This window comes from Helianthus annuus, chromosome 10 (genome assembly GCF_002127325.2).
Source record: "Helianthus annuus cultivar XRQ/B chromosome 10, HanXRQr2.0-SUNRISE, whole genome shotgun sequence".
In the NCBI taxonomy this organism is placed as follows: domain Eukaryota; kingdom Viridiplantae; phylum Streptophyta; class Magnoliopsida; order Asterales; family Asteraceae; genus Helianthus; species Helianthus annuus.
The window spans coordinates 19,704,295-19,731,521 of record NC_035442.2 but is presented as its reverse complement, the minus strand read 5'-3'; the positions used below and the strand labels follow the sequence as shown (position 1 = coordinate 19,731,521).

The following is a 27,227-nucleotide window of genomic DNA, read 5'->3' as shown; positions in this document are numbered from 1 at the left end:
TTATAAAGGTTATGTTCGTACAAAAATCAGGGGGGGGGGGTTGCTTCTAGTCATACAATAACAAAAAAAATGATTTTGACCATTTTGCCCTTACTACTTTCTCATGTTGTAAGACCCAAACGTGCAAAAAACTAATAGAACTGGGACACAAAGCAACTCCACTTTTGGTCAACTCCAACTTGGCCCATTTGTAAGTTATTTATTTGGATATACTCAATTTGAGATAAAATATAAATTAAAATCAACCTATGACAATCAAAAGAAAATAAATTCACCTGCGAAGTGTATATGTGGCTCTTATATCTTAGACCGTGGGGTATGGTGGGGGGGGGGGGGGTTGGGGCATGGGTTGACACGTAGACTTCGAGCCCCCCGTTGGTGAGTGACGTGTTAGGTCGGTATGGCGGGGCGTGGCTAGCCCGCGTGGGTTGGCCAGCTTTAATAAAATTTAAAAATAAACCCTAAAAAACGGTGATTTTTTAAATTTTGACAAAGATTTATAAAACCATTTAGATGCTCTTTTGGAATGGACAACATTAATTAACATGGGAAAATGATAAGTCGCTTACTTTTATTAGAATGAAACCGAGAAGTTGGGGTTACATTTTAGGGTGTGAGAAACAGGAAAGGGAGAATTAGAAACGGGTCAAATTTTGTTTATTTCTTGCCCCTTGTTAATAGGCAATTACAACTTGAAAGACACAAATGTATTTAAGAGACTTATAATGAAGGTTGTAAAAAAGTTGATTACTAAATTTTTAAGTATAAGTATATATAGATATTGGCCATGGCTTTTTTGGTTCATGAATTCTGTACGGACTTTTATAGTGCCACCAGAACATGTGTGTCCCTGTTTTCACCAAAGAAGTTAAAAAAATCCAATCTTTAAAAGTTGGTAGCCTTTAGTTTCTTAAAAAAATAAATAAATAAATTTTTGAATCTTACCGGGCCTGACTTGAACATAACCCCAACGCTTTGATCCATCTTGGGTGCATGTAGCCATGGCTAATCTTCCATGAAAATGTGGAAGAACAATGCATGTTATGGTAGTAATGAATAAAATTGCAAAACTGAAATTTCTCATTTTGCAAGAAAGATGAAAAGTTTAGAGTAATATGAGAAGACAATTGAAGGTATTTATATGCATGCGAAAGGGAATTATTGATCAAGGATGGGCAATTACAACTTGAAAGACACAAATATTTAAGAGGCTCATAATGAAGGTTGTAAAAAGTTGATATAACTAAATTTTTAAGTATAAGTATATATAGATATTGGCCATGGCTTTTTTGGTTCATGAATTCTGTACGGACTTTTATAGTGCCACCAGAACATGTGTGCCCCTGTTTTCACCCAAGAAGTTAAAAAAATCCAATCTTTAAAAGTGGGTAGCCTTTAGTTTATTAAAAAATAAATAAATAAATTTTTGAACACCCAAGAAGTTAAAAAAATCCAATATTTAAAAGTGGGTAGCCTTTAGTTTCTTAAAAAATAAATAAATAAATTTTTGAATCTTACCGGGCCTGACTTGAACATAACCCCAACGCTTTGATCCATCTTGGGTGCATGTAGCCATGGCTAATCTTCCATGAAAATGTGGAAGAACAATGCATGTTATGGTAGTAATGAATAAAATTGCAAAACTGAAATTTCTCATTTTGCAAGAAAGATGAAAAGTTTAGAGTAATATGAGAAGACAATTGAAGGTATTTATATGCATGTGAAAGGGAATTATTGATCAAGGATGGGCAATTACAACTTGAAAGACAAAAATATTTAAGAGGCTCATAATGAAGGTTGTAAAAAAGTTGATATAACTAAATTTTTAAATATATATAGATATAGATAGATATAGATCTTTAATTTTATTTTAAGTCTAATTTGTTACAATTATAATATTAATTTTATTAATTTGAAGAAAGAATGTATTTAAGAAACTCATGTATTTAAGAGTCTCATTAATGAAGGTTGTAAAATAGTTCATATAACTAAATTGTATTTAAGAGACTCATGTATTTAAGAGTCTCATTAATGAAGGTTGTAAAATAGTTCATATAACTAAATAGTAATCAATAGGAGTTGATGACTAATTCATAATATGGTGTGAAAAATGTAATAATCATTTAATAAGTTCATTAAGGGTAAAATAGTAATCAATAGGAGTGATTTTAATAAAATGGGTAAATATGTAATATGTATGGTTTAAAAGGGGGAAATATGTAATTGATTTTATGGGTTGGGTATATATGTAATAAATGATCTTAGGAGGGGGATATATGTAAATGACCTCATTTAAAACAACCATAAATTTTGGTTTTAAAATAGAACATATAACTAAACTTTAGAATATATATAGATGATAATTACGCTATTTAACTAGTAATTACTTTACAACAAAACTATACTGGGTAATAAAATTAGCTACTTATTGTAGCATAACTATTACTACTCTAATACAATTGTTATAGCCGCATGGATTTTTCTTTGATTCGTATAGTTTTCACGCTAAAACGTATTTGTATTTGATTAAAAAACTATATGTGTGTGGGGCCGTGGGGGTGTTTAATATATAACCAATGTACGTTAAGTAGAGAACTGTGAAAAATTGCATAATACACTTGTATATAACACTTTGATGATATAATGAAATAGAGACAAAGAATGAGATAGACGATTACATAATTATCTTATGTGTTATAGTTTAAACAAAAGGTACACGCGAGGATGGCATGTTGGCTCGGCGCAATTAAATGAAGCAACAAACCTACTCTTCGGGATTCGGATTGATGTTTCAGCCAAATGACAACGCCAAACTAGAACGACAATAGTGGATGTGCATAAGTAGCAATTCGTTAGCCTTGCCACAATAAGAATGGCTTTTTCTTGTTTCCAAGCTTCGGCACGGGGAAGACAACATAATCTTGTTCAGTGGAGAGGAGCATTCCTAGTTTGGACAATTATGCCGTGTGACACACCCGATAGTTCTTGCAGAGCACACTGCTTGTCAGGGAATCCTATTGGCTTTGAGCTTCTAGTCATAGGTCGTGTGGCCACACCACGTTTTGTGGTCACCGAATGTCAATGGTACAAGCCATGAGCACTAGGAACTATGTGCTCGCAACACTACCTTGTTGCTCTGTGACTACCATTCGACTCTCACGCTTCCAAGAGAATTTTGGTGTTGGACTGCTATCCATATTTGTAAAAGTCCTCGTCAAGAGTTCTACATCCAAAGGAGGTATAAGTCCTCCGGAACCTAAGATCCAAAAAGGGTATGTGTCCTCCAAAACCTGAGATCTAAAGAGTTGCATGTTGGGGCCTATAGTCCTGAATGATGCGTATTTTAGACCAGATTTGTAAGAGAGAAGTGAGTATGGAGCCTTAGCTCCATGTATGTAGGAATTGTTCCGGGAATAAACTTCTAAGAAGGGTGTGGGTGTTTCGGAGCTGAGCTCCAAGGGAAGCTTAGTCTCATGAGCATGATCACCATGTAAGCGGTGTAAGAAAAGTGTCCAGTTTAAATTTTTACAGGTATAAGGTTAAATGATATTTATGTGTTAAAAAATGACAAAGTAACTATGATCAATGTAGAGTTTATATTTTTTTGTGACACTATATATGCATAAACATAAACATATTATGTGTATATATCACCCTATTTTACATGGCATTTTTATGGGCCCGTGTCACGAATAGTTATTATTAGACTAAAGGGTATGGAGAGGATGGGTTTGGAGGGGATGAGCCGCCACGTAGGCGCCACGTAGGAGTGGCTTGGAGAGGATGGACCTAGGGGGGGTGGGGGATGAACCCCTTTGTGTGTATATATGTATATATGTATAGGTATTTGTGAGAGAAGGAAGGAGGAGAGAGGATCGGCGGACCCGGCTGTGGGTCGCCGGGTGTGATGGGCCGAGCCCCAGGGGGCGGTGTGGGGGTCCGGCGCCGGGCCTAGCCGGACATCAGCCGGCCCCCATACCTTCCAGTCTTATTATTATTTTAAAGTACGGTGCTATCATTCCATTTTACATGGTGTTATGGGTCCAAAAAGCTATGTTCTTAAATGGATGTAAATACTCTTACCCAAAAACCTTTGTCCTGACTGCTTCTTATGTTTTTTGGTTAAATTCATTTTATACGGGAATCCCTGTATATTTATATTATAAATATTCTACAAGTTAATTATATTATTACATTACTTATGAAACAAATTCTCAATTTCTTCTTTTTTTTTTTTTTTTTTTTTTTGTGTATTATTCTTTAGAGTAAAGTGTACAAATAGTTCTTATAGTTTATCAAAATTTTGGATTTGATCTTTAGCTTTTCAAAAGTACACGGATGATTCTATTGTTTGTATTTTGTAACACATTTAGTCCTTACCAACAAAGTAAATGTTTTAGCATGTCCAAGTTAAAGCCTAAATGTGTTACAAAGTGCAAATCACATGAATCATCCATGTACTTTTATAAAAAGCTGGAAACTAAATGTGTTACAAAGTGCAAATCACGTAGACCATGTGTATACTTTTGAAAAGCTATTGTCTAAATTCAAAATTTTGGTAAAATACAAGAGCCATCCATTACTCTGTTCTTTAATCATCAATTGTAAAAAAATCTTCGTTATTATAGTTTTTTTAGTTCCTACCTTTTTATAGTCAGTAAGTGATATTAATTTTCAAATAATATCTAAAAAATAGAAAAACATAATTTATTTTAGAGTTAAATGCCATTTTAGTTCCTATGGTTTGGACCATTTTGCCAGTTTAGTCCAAATGTTTCATTTTTAACTTGTGGGTCCAAAAAGGTTTCACAGTTGCCATTTTAGTCCACTTGGTTAACTTCATCCATTTTTTCTGTTAACAAGAAGACCAATTTGGTCATTTTGTATGTAATTCTGTTAACTAAAAGGGCAATTCAGCATATTAAATGACCGAATTGGCCTTCTCGTTAACAGAAAAAATGGATGAAGTTAACCTAGTGGACTAAAATGACAACTATGAAACCTTTTTGGATCCACAAGTTAAAAATGAAACCTTTGGACTAAACTGGCAAAATGACCCAAACCACAGGGACTAAAATGACATTTAACTCTTTATTTTATTCATAAATCATAACTATGCGCTCCTTAATTTCTTTTAACTTTTTGTGCAATCTAAAAAAATGCACACACAGATGAAAAAAAAAAAAAAAAACAACTTTAGTATATTTTTTTATCATATTTTCAAATCTGTGTGTAACATAGTGTATTGAAGAAAAGGTTCAAAACTAATAAAAGTTATGAAAGTAATTTTTTTTTCAATCTAATGCATGAAAAACTTATATGCATCAACTTATCACACTTTTAACTTATAAAGTTTTATTATTTCAACTCTCATTTATAATATACATAAACGATTGTATAATTGACTATGTTACGTACATATCACAATTCTTTAAGTCTAGGGTTTTTTTGCCGCTTATGTTATTTCACTAATTCGTATTTTTATTGCTTAATATAACTGTGGTTTAGCCAGTTTAACCCTTTCAACTCAAAAGGGACTATTTTGACATATCAGACCCTGATGTTGCATTTCATAACGATTTTGGTCCATAACACTAACTTGTTACTTTTATAGTTAAGTGTAAGGGTAATTAGGTTATTATATACCTCAACGACTGTTTTTGATAATTACAAAGTTCTTTTAATATTTAATAGATTATTAATTACAAAGTTCTTTTAAATATTAAAAGAACTTTTTCATTATAAAAAACAGCCCCTGAGGTATATAATGATCTAACTACCCTTACACTTACTAAAAAAAAGTAACAAAGTTAGCATCAGGGGTCAAAATCATTATAAAATGTAAAATCAGGGTTTGATATGTCAAAAGATTCTTTTTCATGTTGAAAGGGTAATTAAAAAAGCGATAGTAACAAAACATAATGTAGTAAATTATTAGTATCAAATCACTTAAAAATATATAATAAAAATTATAAAATTGATTTCCTTTTATAAATCCTTAGTTTTCATTATAAACTATTTAATATTTCATTTATTTAGTTATTGTAATGTAATATAATGTAATTCACATATTTCTAACTAGTTATTGTTGTGTTTTTTTTTTTTTTTTTTTTTCATACGAAGCATAGCAAATGTTCTGAATTACAAATTACTAAAATGGTCATAAAAGGAAGCCAATTTTCGTTGTTTCTTTTTTTTTCCTTTCAATCAAATAATTTTTATAAATTACATTACTTTTCTTCTAAAAGATTATACTATAAAATTAAGATTATTTTTACTTTTAACTTGAGTATTTAAGTATGGTGTGTGTAACAAGACTTTTTAAATGTTGGTGCACTCTTGATTAGGATGGTTTATTTAAACTAGTTATGACGGCACACCTAACATTACAACAATAAATCCAAGTTTTCAAGGTTTGATGCTGTACATGTTGGTTCAGTTCTGTTTATTCATAATGGAAAACATGAAAACATACCTTTTACAGCAGACAGTGCAGTGGAGAATCCAGTCAGAGAAGATGACATCGAGTTCAACATAGTTGTCAGTGTGATCTGGTTCCTCCTTAGGGTGCTAACTGATGATGGTGACTGATTAAACCGAAAAGGGTATCGGCTATAGGAGATGAGGTCGATGATGATGATGTTATGACTAATTGGTTATGTCTAAGTGTGTAACCTTTTAACCTCTACATAATTCTCCTTATATAAGCACCCAGGAGGAAACCTAATTAGTTAATAAGGGTAATATGGTCCATCAACAATTACCAACTAATTATTTAATAGGTTATTATATATTTTGATCTATATTATGTAAATGATTATAATGGCTACTAGATTAAATATTAAACATAATATATTTAATCTTACATTCTCCCATTTAGCCGAGTAATCATTTACTATGAGTATTAGATAAGCCTGATCAGGAGTTAACACTCATTTTAGCCTTAAACAAGTACTATAGCAGAGAAATACAGCCGTTGAGTCATTATGCGACTCAAGACCCCCATTAGTCATACTATAGCCTTAATTTAAAACCTAATCGTCGTGATCAAAATACGCATAAGCCCTTTGTTTGATTTGTAACTTTATTTGTCTATATGTCATTATACCGGTTGAACATATTCTAAGAGACATACAAAATCAAACTGAGGAAGTTTCATTAATCATAAAACATAAGCTAGTACAATATGCTCAAATAAGGTCTTTACTAAATCCCATATTCCGAACATGTTCTTCGTAAACCTTAGGAGGGAGACCTTTAGTCATCGGATCCGCAAGCATATCTTTAGTGCTAATATACTCGATACAAAGATTATTTTCCTCAACTCGTTCACGTACGAACAGATATTTTGTATCGAGATATAAACCAGCTCCAGTCGAACTGTTACTGTTCGAGAAACTAACGGCAGCTGAATTATCACAATAAAGCTTCAATGGTCTAGAAATGGAATTAACGATTTTGAGTCCAGTGATCAGATTTCTAAGCAACATTCCATGACAGGTTGCGTTATAAACAGCAATGTACTCTGCCATCATTGTGGAAGTTGTGGTCAACTGTTGTTTATAACTCTTCCATGAGATAGGGCCGCCTGCTAACATAAAGATATAGCCCGTAGTAGATTTCTTGTCATCTTTGCATTTGGCAAAGTCAGAATCAGAATAGCCCACCACTTCTAAATGATCACTTCTTCTATAAGTCAGTCTATAGTCTTTTGTCCCTTGCAGATATCAAAGTACCTTCTTAGCTGCTTTCCAGTGATCTAGGCCAGGATTAGTCTGATAACGGCCTAACATTCCAGCAATATAAGCGATATCTGGGTGAGTACAGACTTGAGCATACATCAGGCTCCCGACTACTGACGCGTAAGGTATCTGGCTCATTTGCTCCTTCTCAACCTCTGTTGTCGGACACTGGAATGAACCGAAAACATCTCCTTTAACTACTGGAGCGACGGAGGGTTTGCACTGTTGCATGTTATAACGTGTAAGGACACGATCTATGTAAGCCCTTTGGGACAATCCTAAGATCCCTTTTTTCTATCTCGGTGAATTTCGATGCCAATGACGTAAGAAGCATCTCCGAGATCCTTCATGTCGAAGTTATGCGAGAGTAACCGCTTCGACTCATGCAACATGTCTAAACTATTACTTGCCAATAGAATATTGTCTACGTAAAGGACAAGTATAGTAAAGTTGCTCCCACTCATCTTGAGGTATGTCCATTGATCCACTTGATTCTTCATAAAACCTTGCTTCTTTATGACTTCATCAAACTTGAGGTACCACTGACGTGATGCTTGTTTTAACCCGTAAATGGATTTCTTCAACTTACAGACTTGATGCTCCTGACCTTCAGGTTTAAAGCCTTCGGGTTGTTTCATGTAAACATCTTCGTCTAAGTCTCCGTTAAGAAAAGCGGTTCTAACATCCATCTGATGCAGCTCTAAATCAAAATGAGCTACTAGGGCCATGACGATCCTTAATGAATCTTTACGAGAGACAGGTGAAAACGTATCTTGATAATCAATTCCCTCTTTCTGAGTGTAGCCCTTTGCAACCAATCTCGCTTTGTAGCGTTCAACGTTCCCATTCGGATCCAGTTTTGTTTTGAACACCCATTTACATCCTACGGGTTTGACACCGTTGGGTAATTCTACCAAATCCCAAACGTCATTTTTCTTCATGTATTCAAGCTCATCAAGCATTGCTTTATTCCATTCAGAAGACTGATCACTGCTTATGGCTTCATTGTAAGATATATGATCATTGAGCTTTCCGGGATCCATTTCAGTCAGGTAGGTAACATAATCATCCCAATTAGTAGGCCTTCTGGTCCTAGATGACCTCATGAGTGGATTATCGGGTTCAGCCTTCTCTTGGTTATGAGCGTTTGATGTGCCTTCGTCATGAGGTATAATGGGTTCTGATTGTAGAGGTGAATTTGGAGTTGGTGCAGTAGCTTCAGGTACAGTAGTTGCATTGGGTACAAGAGGAGTAATCGGAGTAATGGTAAGCGACGAGTCTCCCCCCCCCCCCCCCCCCGCGTCTTGTACTTCTTGCAATTCTTCGTAAGGGTTGGTACTGCTCCCACTGACCTTGAAATCCTCCAGGAATGCAGCACGCTTGGTTTCAACAATACGGGTGACATGAGAAGGACAATAGTAACGATTACCCTTTGAGTTATCATGATACCCGATAAAGAAACAGGTAATCGTTTTAGGGTCAAGTTTCCTTAGGAAAGGATTGTAAAGTTTTGCTTCAGCAATGCAGCCCCATACTTTCATATATTTAAGACTCGGTTTCCTTGCTCTCCAAAGTTCATAAGGAGTTTTAGGGACAGACTTAGAAGGAACTCTATTGAGTATATGAACAGCTGCTTTTAACGCTTCAGTCCAGAGGAATAATGGTAAATTAGTGTTGGCTAACATGCTACGCACCATGTTCATAAGGGTACGATTTCTTCTTTCAGTGACACCGTTCTGCTGAGGTGTACCAGGCATGGTGTATTGGTTCACAATCCCCTGGCCCTTACAAAACTCATAAAATGGACCAGGAGCTTGACCCACATCAGTATGTCTTCCATAATATTCACCGCCTCTATCTGATCTCACAACTTTAATCTGACGATCTGATTGTTTTTCAATTTCAGCCTTATAATCTTTAAAAGTTGTTAGAGATTCAGATTTCTCCTTAATAAGATACAAGTACATGTAATGAGAATAATCATCAATGAAAGTGATAAATGAAGTATGTCCTGTTATGCCAGCGATTTGGTAGGGACCACTAATGTCAGTATGAATGAGTTCTAATAAATTAGAGCTCCTAGTGGCACCTTTCTTATTCGCTAATGTCATTTTACCTTTAAGACATTTGACACATGTTCCAAACTCAGAGAAATCGAGAGGAGATAAGACTTTATCCTTTACGAGACGATTTAATCGTTCTCTTGAGATGTGGCCTAAACGTTGATGCCACAACATGGACGAAGTCTCTAAGTCTCGTTTCTCTTTCATCTTTGTCAGTGATTCATTAATGTTATATGACAACAAAGATTTGGAAAAGCCATCATCTAGTTCTAATCTATAGAGACCACCATCCAGAATACCAGTACCATAAAGAACAGAATCATAGAGGATAGAGAGTTTGCGATGACCATGGGAAACAATAAAACCGTCCATGTCTAACTTTGGTCCTGATACAAGGTTCCGAGTTACCTCAGGAACATATAAGGTATCATAAAGTTTAATACATAAACCAGTTTTCATAAATAATTGTAATGTTCCAATGGCCTTCACTTCTAATTCTCGATTATTCATAACCTTAAGCGTTCTTTGGTTTCTTTCCAGCTTCCGGATTGTAAGGAATCCCTGAGTTGAATTGGTAACATGAACCATAGAACGATAATCAAACCACCAAGAATTAGCAAGAACACTTAAATTATAGGACTCAAGTATCATAAAATAATCGTTACCTTTCTTAGCCAGCCACTCCTTAAAATCAGGGCATTCCTTCTGCATATGTCCTGTCTTTTTACAGAACTTGCAGTGGATTCTGCCTAAGGAGTTCTTAGAGCTGGAGGGTGCACTTGTATTAGGATTAGGCCTTTGGACTTTTGAAGCATCCTTCCTTTGATTATTGTTCTTCCTCTTCTTAGAGTTGGAGGTAGTGAAGTTAGCAACATCGGTAGCGCGATCCATTCTCATACGCTCTTCTTCCTGTACGCACATAGCGACCAGCTCACTCATCGTCCATTTGTCCTTCTGAGTGTTGTAATTGATCTTGAATGCTTCAAAGGACGAAGGAAGCGAAGTAATGATGAAATGAACGAGAAAACCATCACGGATTTCCATTTCCAGCCCCTTCAACTTATTGGCCATGTCATTCATCATCATGATGTGCTTGCGAATGCGGCTCCTCCCATCATACTTAGTCGTCACCAGCTTGAGAATAAGAGTACTAGCATGTGCTTTAGACGTCCCCTTGAATTGCGCCTCCATAGAAGTCAAGTAGGTTTTAGCATCTTCAGAATCAGGAATGGCTCCCCTGATTGCATTGCTTATGGACTGCTTCATGAACATGAGAGACATGCGGTTACACCTAGTCCACTTTTCATGAGTCAACTGCTCAGCAGCAGTACTTTGTGGAGTAAGGTCCGCTGGCTTATTCTCTCTTAGAGCATAGTCAAAGTCCAGCAATCCAAGTGTAAGCATGAGAGCATCCTTCCATGCAGCAAAGTTATCACCAGTCAAAGGTGGAATCCCGCAATTGGGCGCTGATAGTGGAAATAAGATGAGCAAGTTATGATACCGAGGAAGAAGTCCTAATGTGATCTAAGGGCACGTTAAACTAAGGCAGGAATAAATAATGACCATTTTACGTTATGAAGCTGTGATATTGTCTATTACTAACATCAAAATAATAGACTTAGTTAAAATTCTACTCAAACGAAGACAAATCAGCTTTGGCCAGAAGTGTAATCATTTAAGCATGTGTGCAAAGTGGTTGGTAACAAATTAGCTTTGGCCAGAAATTGAGACAATCACTTTTCTTATGCACTTGTTAAGTATGCCATCTATGAAGGAATTAAATCAGCTTTGGCCAGATATTAAGACATTCATGTTTATGATGCATACTCAACATAGCTTTCGTAATACCTGAATGATAAGTAGATGTATCAAATCAGCTTTGGCTAGAAATGATACATCAAAAGCTCATTCAAGTTAAGCCATTCTGGTTTTGTAAAACATTATCTGATTCTGATTAATTAACTAAGTAATTACAAAACCAATTATTTAATAGCTAAATCTTAGTTCACATTAAACAGCCTAAAATAATGAGGTTTCGAGTGAGATCTCGACTCAGTTATGAGATCTCGAGTGAGATCTCGAGTCAAGTCTCGATTCATCATTATGAGGTCTCGACTCATTAAGGTCTCGAGTCGCAACCTCAGTGTCTCCAGTCGTAATCATGGTCTCGACTGCTGTGAATTATGAGATCTCGACTCCTTATGAGGTCTCGAGTCGCAACCATGGTCTCGAGTTGTGAAGATTGAAGTCCTTAGTCGAAACCTTTGTGGTCTCGAGTCGAGACCTTATGGTCTCGAGTCGAGACCTTATGGTCTCGAGTCGAGACCTTATGGTCTCGAGTCGAAATCGTTGTCTCGAGTTGTTGAAAGGGACCTCGAAACTTCCTGTTAACAGCTGTGAATGTGAAAACATAACTGAAAATTCGAATTCTAAGGGATTATGAGATATGGTTTCCTGTTTTAAGATGATCTAATTTTATCAAAATTATTTCGAAAATTATAACTGTATATCTTTTAACAGTTTTTGAATAAACTTAACAGATTAAATTGGATCAAACAGGAAAAAACACTCATCAATCCTAATTACATTCCAAAACATAAAGGAATTTTCGAATTTTCCTAAGAACATGATGAACCCTAAAAAACAAAACATAAATTCTGGAACCCGAAATCTAAATTTTAAGGCTTTTCTAAAACAGATTTCGGTTATAAGATTACGCATATTTATTCCGAGTGACCATATAATTAATCCTTTTCCGAAAACAGGGATTTCGACTGGTCATATTCGACTCGAAACCGGCTGTGAATGTTCATTAAGTTATCAAAATTCCGTTTTCCAGATTTCAATCCCAGAAATGATGGATACGAAAACAGAACCGACTAATCAACATATGCTCTGATACCACATGTTGGTTCAGTTCTGTTTATTCACAATGGAAAACATGAAAACATACCTTTTACAGCAGACAGTGCAGTGGAGAATCCAGTCAGAGAAGATGACATCGAGTTCGACATAGTTGTCAGTGTGATCTGGTTCCTCCTTAGGGTGCTAACTGATGATGGTGACTGATTAAACCGAAAAGGGTATCGGCTATAGGAGAGGAGGTCGATGATGATGATGTTATGACTAATAGATTATGTCTAAGTGTGTAACATTTTAACCTGTACATAATTCTCCTTATATAAACACCTAGGAGGAAACCTAATTAGTTAATAAGGGTAATATGGTCCATCAACAATTACCTACTAATTATTTAATAAGTTATTATATATTTTAATCTATATTATGTAAATGATTATAATGACTACTAGATTAAATATTAAATATAATATATACTAGGTTATGGCCCCGTGTGTTACACGGGTTGATTAATGAAACCGATATAATTTATTAATTGTAAATACTTATTAATTTTAATCTACTCTTGATAGTTTTGATGATAAATTCATCAGTTGTCATTAATAACATTGAATTTCATGGGATAAACCTCCTAACTATTCGTCGTTGGCCACTAACAGTTTCAATTTCAAAAATAACTACCCGTTGTCCCAACTATTAACATATTGGCTTCCAATGGACTCTGACTAACAGAACCCTAATGTTGTTAGTCTCTGATCGCCGGAAAAACGTTTTTAGCCAGAAAAAGGTTCCTAAAGGTCTGATCTAAGGTTACAAAAAGGTTTTGGACGAAAATGTTGAGTTTTTCGGAAAAAAAGATGTTTTCCGACAATGAAAGAATTTACGGCGATCTCAATAATTGGGGTTTTTAGTAGAAAAAGGTTCCTAAAATAAGTAATAAGATTACAAAGAGGTTTAGGACAAAAAAAATTGAGTTTTTCCGTCAAAAACGCTTTTCCGGTGACCGAAGACTAACAGCGTTAGGTTTCTGTTAATAAGGGTCCATTGGAGGCCAATATGTTAATAGTTGGGACAGTCAGTGGTTATTTTTAAGTTGGGACTGTTAGTAAGGGTCCATTGGAGGCCAATATATTCTTTATTTGAATTTTATTAATAAATATTATTTATTTCAATTTGTTTAGGGGTAAAAGATAAAAAGATAAAATTTATAGATTAAAATAATATGTTTTTTATTTAAATCTTATTACCAAATATTATCTATACCTATTTATTTAGGTGGGAAAAACTGTTGAGATCACCTTATAGAACGCCATGTGTCCCCTATATGATTTATTTTATTATATGTATAGATATATATATATATATATATATTTTTATATTTAATCTTAAAGTACGTTTATAATAGTGTGTCTGAATCATTACAAAACCATATATAAAACCAGTTAATTTAACGACTGCATAGATATTATAATTTAACTGGTGCATATGTATTCGCCTAAAACATACATGTCCCACTCCGAATACTTTATAAATTATATAAAAAATCATTTCTTACATAATGGAACTCTGTATGTACATATAATTAATACTTTGATTTACATAGTTAGAATTATTAATAAACATATCACTCTAGCTTGATATTTGCCATATTTCAAAAAGTAGTTTTTGTCTTTCTCTCATTTTTATTCTACTTTTCTGAAGAAAAAAAAATAAATATACTACCCAACATGCTTTATTTGTAGTATTTTTATAATAAAAAATTTATCCACAATTATAATAATATAAACATATGAATCTCAAACCACGAAAGCTTCATAACTAGTTCCAAATAACAATTTATTAATATACTGGTGACAAATCTGTGAAACTAGTACAAGCATTACACATATAAAATAACCTGTTGCAAAATTTAATATTAAAAAATAGCTAAAGATAAATTTTAAAATACTTTGTCTTTTTAGAGAAAGATAATTTTTAAAAAATGTTTATTATTATTTTTTTATAATGATAGGCTGCCCCCTTTATCATGATGAATTTTTCATACAAAATTCCCACTAAATATGTGAATTCAAGTGGCCCACTAATGTAATGGAATATCTAGTGCTAGTAATTGACTCAATTCTTTAATCTTCTCCTCATCATTGTTTTATATGACCTAAAATTAATGATTCCCGTCAAACATATTTTTTAATAATCAATATTAGAGGTGTTCAGTGCTCTTAAAATCTCGAATAGAATCGTTAAAGAGTATATGAGGTTGTAACAGAAATTACAAATAGTTGATACTTGATAGAATGTCGAACTCATTTAATTTGGATCGTTATAACCGATTAGTTACATAAAGAGTCTGGTTTAGACATATACCGACTAAATATGGTGTTATGTTTCTCTTGTAAATTATATGGTGTTATATTTACATGTTCATCATCTTATCTATTAAGAAGTGGATTCATTCAACGTGCGCCAACTATGCCCTTGTCTGTAAGCACCAACAGTCGTGACAGGAGAGACAAAACGTATATTCCTTGTTGTCGGCCTCGAGCCCAAGGCCCATCAGTCCAACTCCTTCACAATTAACCTCGGCTATAAATAGGGAACTTCGGCTACTGGTTTAAGGATCGCTCTCTTGCTCTCTTACTTAATGCACACACTTTTATCCTCAAAGCAAATTCTCATTCTCACGTCAGATGATGGTTACAAGGAGAACCCCCTATTCTGCTCCTTGTAACGAGCTTCACGATGTATTGATTGTTTTGCAGGATCACCGCAACTGTTTGTCGAGAACGAAGGAAGATTAACCTTATTTGAACGAGACTCAAATCACAAGCTATTCTTCGGATTAACTTAGTGTTTCTTCATAGATAAATAAGGAACGAAAAATATCTTTACCCTTATTAATCTAATTTAAAAAGTAATAACAATCATATTTGATAATGTTAAATCATCCCTCATATTAAATAATATTATTAAATCATAATTTCCCGCTTATCTCTTATTTATTTCATATTTCTTTTCTTAACGATTTTTTTATTTTTTATTTTTTATTTTTACTTATTAATAATTGTCATTGATCCAGCCACGTGTAATACACAAAGTTTCTAACCAAATAATAAATAAAGTAAAAAAGTAAAATAAGTGTTATAATAAATAAATAGTACATCAAATATCCTTTTTTAAAAACATATCTTGACGACTACATGTATTAACCGATTACATCATATTCATTCACCTGTGCAATACACATTTTATTCAACTCGTGCAATAAATAGTCTTTTAAATATGCAGCTTTTTATTACATAGTATATAATTATATTTATTCAACTCGTATAATACACGGGGTTTATAGATTTCAATTAATGTCACGTGACATTCTCTCCACTCCTTTAATTTATTATTGATTAATATAAACTAGAATTACCACCCGCCGCAATGCGGCGGGGGTTTCATTAGTTATATATTATGTTAGATGAAAGGCAAATGTTTCTCACATGGCCACGAGCCTGTGTGTAAAACCGAGAAAAAAATAACTAAGTCGATCTCTGACTCACACATTGCGACAGACGTATCAAACGGGGAAAAATAGACGCGTTGCGACGGACATGTCAAACAGGAAAAAATAGATGAAAAAACGTTGAACCCCACACGCACGTTGCAGCGTGTTAATTTGGAAATTTAGAACGACGCGTTAAACGAAGAACTTATGAAAGATGAAAAGTATATAAGAGACCAAAGTTGAAAGTAAAAAAAGTGTTGAGATTAAATTGCAAAAGATGAAAAGCTTTGGGTTGAAAGTAAAAAAAAATAAAGGGGTAAAATTGTAATAGATTGTCACACCCCAACCGATGGTGGAAACATCGGGGCTTGGCACCGAGCGAAACAGATTGTCCAGAAGTTTCCATAACAACTATAATTACCAATTATTTAAAGCATCACGTCCCATATCATGACATAAAAAGTAAAATAATTATTATAGATAAAATCTAGTCAAATTGTTCTATTCTGGCAACTCAGATTTCAAATACAGACAAATTCGTTTATTTGTTTCTAGACCTTTCCTAGCCTCGATTTCACAGCAAGCAAAGCATTTTAACATCTTAAGCACATGCCACATACGTTAAAGTAAAAGTCAATACACATAGTGTAAAGGTGAGCATACAAGTGTAATGGATATAATAGAGTTCGAAATCGTTTACGCATAACCAGCACGTACACAGTGTTAAATGAAGCACGTAAGTTATCGACATGATCCTATCAATACCAATGATTGCAGGTTGACTGCGCAAGGCAGTTCGTAATACATGATCACCACTGTGACCCATGTGATTAATTGTCCTTAACAACCCCTGAGTGAACAGATGCTGAGTCCAAACTAATAGTACTATCGTTGCTAAGGCAGGTAGACAACAATCCATGTGTAAACATAACAAACAAGCATTCATTAAGTCACGTATAACATGCGGTAACGATTAGCGTTAAAGTATTGCGTAGTGTGTTCGATGTGATTTAAAATAGGTAACATATGTAACACCCAAAAGTGCGTAAAGCAAAAAGGGTTCGAGTATACTCACAGCGATGATGGATTGAAGGGAGCGCTTAGAGCGAGGTTAGCCTGATCAGAACGATAGCACAAACGATAAGCGGCGCGTAAAACTGAATAAAGTGTCAGTGGATCGGACGGTAATCCGATCGGGTGGCAATCTGATCGGATAGCCGGTCGATCGGGTGACAATCCGTTCGGATGGTCATCCGGTCAGGTGACCATTCGATTGAATTGTTACCTCGTTTGGGAAGGGTATGTTTGTGTATGATGGCTTGTGCTTTGAAGTTTTCGTTGTAGCATTTTGAAAACAGAGAAGTATCTCTACCTTTCAGGTCGATCGATCGGACGGCGGTCCGATTGGTGGGACACTTCAGTGAGAACGAGTTCACAGCAGTTTGTCACTCGATCGGATTGCAATCCGATCGGGTGACAATCCGTACTGAACATGTTGAAAATTGTTTAAGTGTTAAAGTCTAGACATCACATGGTCGGGTGGTAATCCGATCGGACGACAATCCGATCGGACGGCAATCCGTTCAATGTTCAAACCTCAAATGTTGAAATAAAAGTTAAGTGTGGGACCCAAGGTGCAATCCGATCGGGTGGCTGTCCGGTCGGGTGGCAATCTGATCGAACGGCAATCCATCCCAGATGACCTGATCGTCTTCTTCACTTGGTTGTTTTGATGGTTTGCGTTTTCTCGAGACATCGTGACTATGTGCTAAGCAACAAAACCATGCCAAGACCCTTGTGAACCAATCGGACAGGAATCACCTAAACCCGACCCGTTCACAGATTCGTGACGGGTGTTCATGCTTAACCCGGAATCGGCTGTCTCCTTGATAGAACTCATATCTTGAGCCAACACGTCACCAAGAAGGAGTAGAAGGAGTAGAAGGTTAGAACACGTCACCGGAATCGGCCGCTCCCAACCGTTACTGTAACACCCCGTGTTTCGCAAGTCAAAGTCAAAGTCAAGATTGAAGTCAAAGGAAGAAAAGATTGCTAATTGCGATATGTCACCCCTTGCTCAACTCTTGTTTTGACTTCTTTGACTTGTAGATAGTCTAACTTATGCTTAACGTTAGTTGTATTATGTGGAGTATCTGTTAATAATCGAGGTTTATTTGATATTTATCGCATATTTGATCGCTTTATCGCTATCGCAATCACGCTCGCAACTCGAATTACGCATTTTGGTTATTGTTATACGTGTGTGTGCCTTTTATGTGTTATTTCTGCATGTTTATTTATATTATGTGTGGAAATCAATCGAAACTCAATCGCAATCGAATCGCAAACGCTAAATGAATACGAAATAAGGATGCATGTATGTTGATATAGTAGTTGATGCGTGTTAGTGTGTATATGTTTGATGTGTGCGAGGTGTTATATATTTTTAATGTATAATTAAGCCCTTTTTACACCTTTAGCCAAGTTTTAAATTTATAAAACACGATATTCACTAACACTAAACACACATATGGGCAAGCGCACCCATCGTGGATGTAGTATAGTGTTGGTAAGATACCGAGGTCGTCCAAGGACACAAGAGCATTTAGTACCGGTTTATCCTCAACGTCTAATCAAATCAAAAAGTTAGAAAAGATTTTTAAACTAAGAAAATAAAAACTAACTAAATGCTGAAAAATAAAAATAAAATAAAAACAGATAGACAAGATGAATCACTTGGATCCGACTCGTGTATTAGTATAACCTTTGATTATTTTCGCACTTTTGCACTTGTGTAAGAGATTATCTTAGTTATTGTAGTAGGCCCCTCTTTTGAAGGCGACGTTACCCTCAACCCAGTAGTTTGGGTCAGCAAGGATACAATCCTAAAGGGTTGGATTATTGGAAGATAATGAATTAAGTTATTAATGCAAATTATGGTAGGCCCCGCTTTTGGCGGTGACGTTACCCTCGGCTAAGTAGTCTGAGTCAGCAGGGATACAGTCCTAAATAGCCGGGTTATAGTATTAATAGTAGTTAACTTATGAGGGGGTCAAAGAGTTTGGATCCCCGCCATCCAATACCTATGGGCATTGAAGGAGATCCTACTAAATTTGACCCAGGTCCCTTGCAGGACCTCTAAACGCTGAACAAGGGCAAGACCCTTACCAAACCGTTCCCTTAACCCCCGACCAGGTAGCCAACATACCTCCATATAGACCGTGGAGATATGAATGGTGAAAATCTTTTATTTTATATAGACAGTAAAATAATGCCAAGACACCACGGACAAACGATAAGGAAAGATCACCTTCAACACAAGCAACTAGTTATTAAAGTCATTAATACAAAACCAAATAAAAAGTGCAAAAGATTAAAAATAAAAAGTATTATACTAAACACTTGTCTTCACCAAGTGATGTAAGAGACTTAGGCAAACATGGCATTTGATTGTCAAGAACTCTTACAATCAATCTTGGATCCCGAGACGACTCACACAGTCTATGATGGACAATGGATGATGGTGGTGGATGATGGTGTTATGGTGGTGGTGGGTGGTGGATGAAGTGTGAGAGAGGTGGTATGCCAAGGGATGAGTTGAAATGAAATCAAGCACTTCTATTTATAGGCTGAACAGAAGGCTGGGCACGGCCCCGTGTCCGCTGGACACGCCCCCGTGCCTGTCTGACACTCTCTCTATTAATTGTAATTCGCAATTACAATTAATACGCCTGCTGTACTTTCGCCACGCCCCCGTGCTCACTGGACACGGCCCCGTGGTGGGCAATAGAAGCTTCTATAAGTTTGTCTTTTCTGCTGCTTCTTGGGTACGGCCCCGTGCTGGCTGAGCACGGGGTGTGTTCAGTCTTCTGTTTTCTCTTCTCTGCTTGGGAAGATGCCGTTGAGGGTTCGGGCAATCCACTTTTGTCCGTTTTCTTGTATTTATGTTAGAATTAGCTGTCTTTTTGCTTCTTTTGTGAATTTGAGCTCATTTCATCCTGAAAATACAAAAGGAAGACAAAAACACTCTTTTTCCAACATTAGTACTCAAAAAGGGTTAGTTTTATGCCTTATTTGATGTAATTTATATGTTGCATTTTACACACATCAAATACCCCCACACTTGAACTTTTGCTTGTCCTCAAGCAAAACTCTTTAAATATGAGGCTTACACTCCCAAATGGAATGGGTAGAAGAGAAGGTTTTTGGCTTGTCATAGAGTGTCGGGAATCCAAGATCTTTTTGGGTTTTATTTTTATTTATTTACAATCCTATTCGTTATGATTTATTTAGAACGTTTCATAAGAGAAATTACTTATTATAGGCTTAGCATGCCTTTTTAAAATTTCATTTATATACAAGTTCACATACCTCACGGGAGAAATCACTCAACACTCGGCTGAAGGTGTATTTTTTTAGTGAATCACTCGAAAGCGGCATGGAACTTATTCCTACCATAAGCTTGCAAGCAATCAATCCTCCTCCTTTTTAACTATATACCTTTGTAAATATCAAGAGGACTTTTTGGGTGAAGGGTTAGGCTTGGGCTAAAGGTGGGTGATTGGGTTAGTGGTTAGTAAAAGGGCGAAAAGCGTAAAAAGCGTCGGTTTTCGTAAAACACTTTGTTTTTAGTGACTTTTTATTTTGAAGTATTTCTCCAAACAAGTTTTTGTTTTCATAGCTTTGTTTGTTTTTAACTTCATCATTCATCATTTTTTTTTTTTGATAGCACAAAAAAACCGAGCTTACGAAAAACGGAGCTTGTTACTAAAATAAAGGGTGAAAAAAATAAAAAGGGTTTTTGGTGGGTAAAAAAGGTTTTAGAAATGAAAGGTTTAGGCTCAAAGGGGTTAACTAGGGGGATTTTGGGTAGGTGGTAAAAAAATTGAAAAATAATGGTGTAGAAAGAAAAATGGTTAGTCCTAATGCCTCCATCATTTACTTACTTGGGTTTAAGTTGGTAAGGACCGGGAATGAATCGTCGTGGCAAGTTCTAGAGTTGTAAGAACCAAGCGGCTATTTCACACAAGAAACGAAAAATGAGCATTTAGTCTAAAGATGTGAATTTGTATGCTCAATAAAGGCTCAAAACTCACTTTTGTGGGAATGGGTTTTTATGTGATCGAGCACATATAATCAAATTTTAACTAAGCTTGTTATGCCGTTTCGTAATTTTCTTATGTTGGTTCTTGTTATCACGACGCTCTCGGTTGTAAAATTTGTAAAAATATAACCTTATTAATCTTAGGATTCCTAACTTAAACTTTAGACAAGTAAAAAAAATGAAAATTTTTGAAAAAATTTGGGGTGTTTAGCGGTTCCAATAGAGTTTTGTGTAAGGCTTGTTGTTAGGACTTGCAAAATTTCGAGGTGTTAGCTTCCCCCCCACACTTAAATTACACATTGTCCTCAATGTGTCCCAAAAATAAATTTTTAGGTTGATTGGATGTGTAATGTGGTGTTAAAAAGCAAAGATTTATGTTACGGGCAGTCTGGACATGGCCCCGTGTTCAGGTGCCAGTAACAAAAATTAAAGAAATGAGACAGAAGTCTGGACACGGGGGCGTATCTGGTGAACACGGCCTGTGTCCAGTTACCTGAACTGGGCATTTTTCTGCAGGGGGTTCAGCACGGGGCCGTGTTGGTTGGGCACGACCCGTGTTGAGCCTTCTGTAATGGAGAATTTTGTGTCGGGTTGCCTTGTTCTTGTGCATGGGGCCATTTTTCTCGTTCCCTTTGTCATCCTTTACCACCATGAGTGTGTTTTATTCCTGCAAATTAAAACTAAAAGATTAAACTAAACTAAGGATAGTTCTGCGGAATGCCTCCGTGGTGCGCCACGTTTATAAGGGTCCTTGGCTAGACCCAATGTGAGGTTATATATTTTCTGAGTGGGATGCTTGGCATCCCATGTTACACCGTCGGAGAGCAGCATCCAAACTTGAATCAATAACCTTCATGTAGTTGACTGGGTCGTCGTCTTCTATTCTCTTCCCAACTCCGAATTTTACTTCATCATCCCCGTACCTCAAGGTGAGTGTTCCGTCATTCATATCTACCACTGCTTGTGCGGTGGCAAGAAATGGTCTCCCTAGTATGAGGGGGACCTCGGTGTCTTCCTCCATATCGAGTATGACAAAGTCGGCTGGATAGACGAATTTGCTTACCTTTACCAAGACATTTTCGATGACACCTTGCGGGAATTTGACGGATCGATCAGCAAGCTGTATGCTCATTTTTGTAGGACTCGTTGTTCCTAGGCCGAGTCTTTTAAACATCGATGAGGGCATGAGGTTAATGCTAGCCCCAAGGTCGGCTAGTGCATTACGAACGGGGGACTCCCCGATTGAGCAGGGAATTGTGAAGCTTCCGGGATCGATTTTCTTTTGGGGAAGTTTATTGAGTACGAGGGCAGAGCACTCTTCGCCTAAGTTAACTAATTGCAAAGTTTCAATTTTCTTTTTATGAGTGAGGAAGTCCCTCATTAATTTAGAGTATTTGGGCATTTGGGTTAGGACATCAATAAAAGGAATATTGACATGCAATTGTTTTAATAGACTTTCGAACTTTGCGAATTGCTCATTGGTCTTTTGACGAATTAACCTACCGGGGTACGGGACTCGAGGAGCCTTGGTAGGCTCTGGTGACGGAGGGGAGTTCTTCTCCTGCAGAGGCGGGGGTACCGTTTCTTCTGTCGGCGGTGGTGCTTCTGCAGGCCCCACGGTGCGGTTTCGTAGCGTGATGAGATGAACTTGCGCTTTTGGGTTTGTTTTGGTATTGCTAGGTAATGCACCTTGTGGTCTCTCGGCAAAATTTTGAGCTATTTGATTTAATTGTTTTTCTATGTTTTGAATACTAGCTTGTTGATTTCTAAAATTTGATTCTATTTGTAGAAATCTTTCCGAGTTTTTCTTTTCAGTGTCGGAGATGAGGCGAGATACAGTATCTTCAAGCCTTTCTCGTCCACTTTGTTGTTGAGTGAAATTTTGTGACTCATTCCTTGGTTGTTGAAAGTTTGTTCGTTGGGTTTGTTGGTTACTACTATTGCTGGGTTCTCTCCAACCAAGGTTTGGGTGGTTTCGCCATCCTTGGTTGTAAGTGCCCGTTGGAGGACCCGACGGCCTAGGTCTATTATCAATGTAGCTTACCGATTCTTGTTGATCGTCCGTTTCTTTCATACAACTCCAATTTTCATGTGGCCCACCACACCCTTCACAAGCCATAACCGAGACTGTTTTTGTCATTTCTAACTTTTTTATTTTTGAAGAAAGGGCCTCGATTTGGGCTTGTAAAGAAGTGCTTTTATCAACCTTATGGGCGCCCGGGGCAATAGATTTATTGCCTCGGGGAGTGTGCCATTGAAAATTGGTTTGAGCAATTTCCTCAATTTGGTTATATATTTCATGTGGGCGGCGATTACCTAAAAGTCCCCCGGAGCTAGAATCAAGTGTCTGCCTTGTGTGTGGCAACAGTCCATTATAGAAAGTGGATACTTGTTGCCATATTGCAAGGCCATGATGTGGACACTTGCGTAATAGCTCCTTGAACCTTTCCCAAGTTTCATATAAGGATTCCCCGTCCTCTTGTGAATATGTATTAATTTCAGTCATTAATTTAGCCGTTTTTGCGGGAGGGAAATACTTATATAGAAATTTTTGGGCTAGTTCATCCCAGGTGTTTACCGATCCAGCTGGGAGGGCGTTGAGCCAAGCTTTTGCTCGGTCTTTTAGTGAAAAAGGAAACATTCGGAGGCGGATGGCGTCATTTGATGCTCCATTGATCCGAAAGGTATCACATATTTCTAAGAAGTTAGTAATATGTAGATGGGGATCCTCGTCTGCAAGCCCATGGAAGGTTGCGGAGTTTTGGAGCATTTGTATCAAATGCGGCCGAAGTTCGAAGTTATTAGCTTCAACATTCGGTGCATCACCCGAAACTTTCTCTTGGTTTTTAGCTTTTAATCGCTTTCTGAGAAAGCGTTCGGGTTCTTCTAGAGGTTCTTTTATGTCCTTATTAGAACTGGAGCTCATACACTATGTAGGATTGGCGTCTGGTTCCATGTCCTGCAATAAAAACAGAAAAGAATGCTGGTCAGAAGGTTCAACACGGCCCCGCGCTCAGCGAGCACGACCCGTGGTCGGAGTTACAGTAATTGTTTTCCAGATCCCAGTTACTGGAAAGTTGGACACGACCCCGTGTTGCACCGACACGGCCCCGTGTTCAGCCTTCTGTAACTTGGAAAATAAAAACTGCCAGTAACGATGCTGGGCACGGCCCGTGTCCGACCAGGCACGGCCCGTGCTGAGCTCTGCAGAAGCTGAAAAACTAAGAAAATTCTAAAAAATTAAAAAGAAAAATAAAAATATGATTAGGCCGTTGATTCCCAACTTTCTTAAAATCCTTGTGTCCCCGGCAGCGGCGCCAAAAACTTGATGTGTGCGAGGTGTTATATATTTTAATGTATAATTAAGCCCTTTTTACACCTTTAGCCAAGTTTTAAATTTATAAAACACGATATTCACTAACACTAAACACACATATGGGCAAGCGCACCCATCGTGGATGTAGTATAGTGTTGGTAAGATACCGAGGTCGTCCAAGGACACAAGAGCTTTTAGTACCGGTTTATCCTCAACGTCTAATCAAATCAAAAAGTTAGAAAAGATTTTTAAACTAAGAAAATAAAAACTAACTAAATGCTGAAAAATAAAAATAAAATAAAAACAGATAGACAAGATCAATCACTTGGATCCGACTCGTGTATTAGTATAACCTTTGATTATTTTCGCACTTTTGCACTTGTTTAAGAGATTATCTTAGTTATTGTAGTAGGCCCCTCTTTTGAAGGCGACGTTACCCTCAACCCAGTAGTTTGAGTCAGCAAGGATACAATCCTAAAGGGTTGGATTATTGGAAGATAATGAATTAAGTTATTAATGCAAATTATGGTAGGCCCCGCTTTTGGCGGTGACGTTACCCTCGGCTAAGTAGTCTGAGTCAGCAGGGATACAGTCCTAAATAGCCGGGTTATAGTATTAATAGTAGTTAACTTATGAGGGGGTCAAAGAGTTTGGATCCCCGCCATCCAATACCTATGGGCATTGAAGGAGATCCTACTAAATTTGACCCAGGACCCTTGCAGGACCTCTAAACGCTGAACAAGGGCAAGACCCTTACCAAACCGTTCCCTTAACCCCCGACCAGGTAGCCAACATACCTCCATATAGACCGTGGAGATATGAATGGTGAAAATCTTTTATTTTATATAGACAGTAAAATAATGCCAAGACACCACGGACAAACGATAAGGAAAGATCACCTTCAACATAAGCAACTAGTTATTAAAGTCATTAATACAAAACCAAATAAAAAGTGCAAAAGATTAAAAATAAAAAGTATTATACTAAACACTTGTCTTCACCAAGTGATGTAAGAGACTTAGGCAAACATGGCCTTTGATTGTCAAGAACTCTTACGATCAATCTTGGATCCCGAGACAACTCACACACTCTATGATGGACAATGGATGATGGTGGTGGATGATGGTGTTATGGTGGTGGTGGGTGGTGGATGAAGTGTGAGAGAGGTGGTGTGCCAAGGGATGAGTTGAAATGAAACCAAGCACTCCTATTTATAGGCTGAATAGAAGGCTGGGCACGGCCCCATGTCCGCTGACACGCCCCCGTGCCCGTCTGACACTCTCTCTCTTCATTAATTGTAATTCGTAATTACAATTAATGCGCCTGTTGTACTTTCGCCACGCCCCCGTGCTTACTGGACACGGCCCCGTGGTGGGCAATAGAAGCTTCTATAGGTTTGTCTTTTCTGCTGCTTCTTGGGCACGGCCCGGTGCTGGCTGAGCACGGGGCGTGTTCAGTCTTTTGTTTTCTCTTCTCTGCTTGGGAAGATGCCGTTGAGGGTTCGGGCAATCCACTTTTGTCCCTTTTCTTGTATTTATGTTAGAATTAGCTGTCTTTTTGCTTCTTTTTTGAATTTGAGCTCATTTCATCCTGAAAATACAAAAGGAAGACAAAAACACTCTTTTTCCAACATTAGTACTCAAAAAGGGTTAGTTTTATGCCTTATTTGATGTAATTTATATGTTGCATTTTACACACATCAATGTTTTAAGTATATATTTTAAGCCCTTTTTACACTTTTTAGCCAAGTTTTAAATTTATAAAACACGATATTTACTAACACTAAACACACATATGGGCAAGTGCACCCATCGTGGACGTAGTATAGTGTTGGTAAGATACCGAGGTTGTCCAAGGACACAAGAGCTTTTAGTACCGATTTATCCTCAACGTCTAATCAAATCAAAACGTTAGAAAAAGATTTTAAACTAAGAAAATTAAACTAACTAAAATGCTGAAAATAAAAATAAAAGTAAAAACAGATAGACAAGATGAATCACTTGGATCCGACTTGTGTGTTAGTGTAACCTTTGATTATTTTCGCACTTTTGCACTTATTTAAGAGATTATCTTAGTTATTGTAGTAGGCCCCTCTTTTGATGGTGACGTTACCCTCAATCCAGTAGTTTGAGTCAGCAAGGATACAATCCTAAAGGGTCGGATTATTGAAAGATAATTAATTAAGTTATTAATGCATAATGTGGTAGGCCCCTCTTTTGAAGGTGACGTTACCCTCGGCTAAGTAGTCTGAGTCAGCAAGGATACAGTCCTAAGTAGTCGGGTTAAAGTTTTAATAGTAGTTTAACTTATGAGGGGATCAAAAGTTTAGACCCCCGCCATCCAATACCTTTGGGTATTGAAGGAGGTCCTACTAAATTTGACCCAGGTCCTTTGCAGGATCTATACACTGAACAATGGCAAGACTCTTACCAAACCGTTCCCTTAACCCCCGACCAGGTAGCCAACATACCTCCATATAAATCGTGGAGATATGAATGGTGAAAAAATCTTTTATTTTATATAGACAGTAAAATAATGCCAAGACACCACGGACAAACGATAAGGAAGAATCACCTTCAACATAAGAAACTAGTAATTAAAGTCGTTAATACAAAACCAATTAAAAAGTGCAAAAGATTAAAAATAAAAA

General features: G+C 36.8%; 1 non-coding gene across 1 annotated transcript; it reads left to right on the top strand.

Annotated features, from left to right (window-relative positions):
• The first annotated feature begins 23,666 nt into the window (after positions 1-23,666).
• On the top strand, positions 23,667-23,773 carry LOC118483425. Its single transcript, XR_004870713.1, has one exon. It is a non-coding gene; the product is annotated as a small nucleolar RNA R71 (small nucleolar RNA).
• Positions 23,774-27,227: the final 3,454 nt, after the last annotated feature.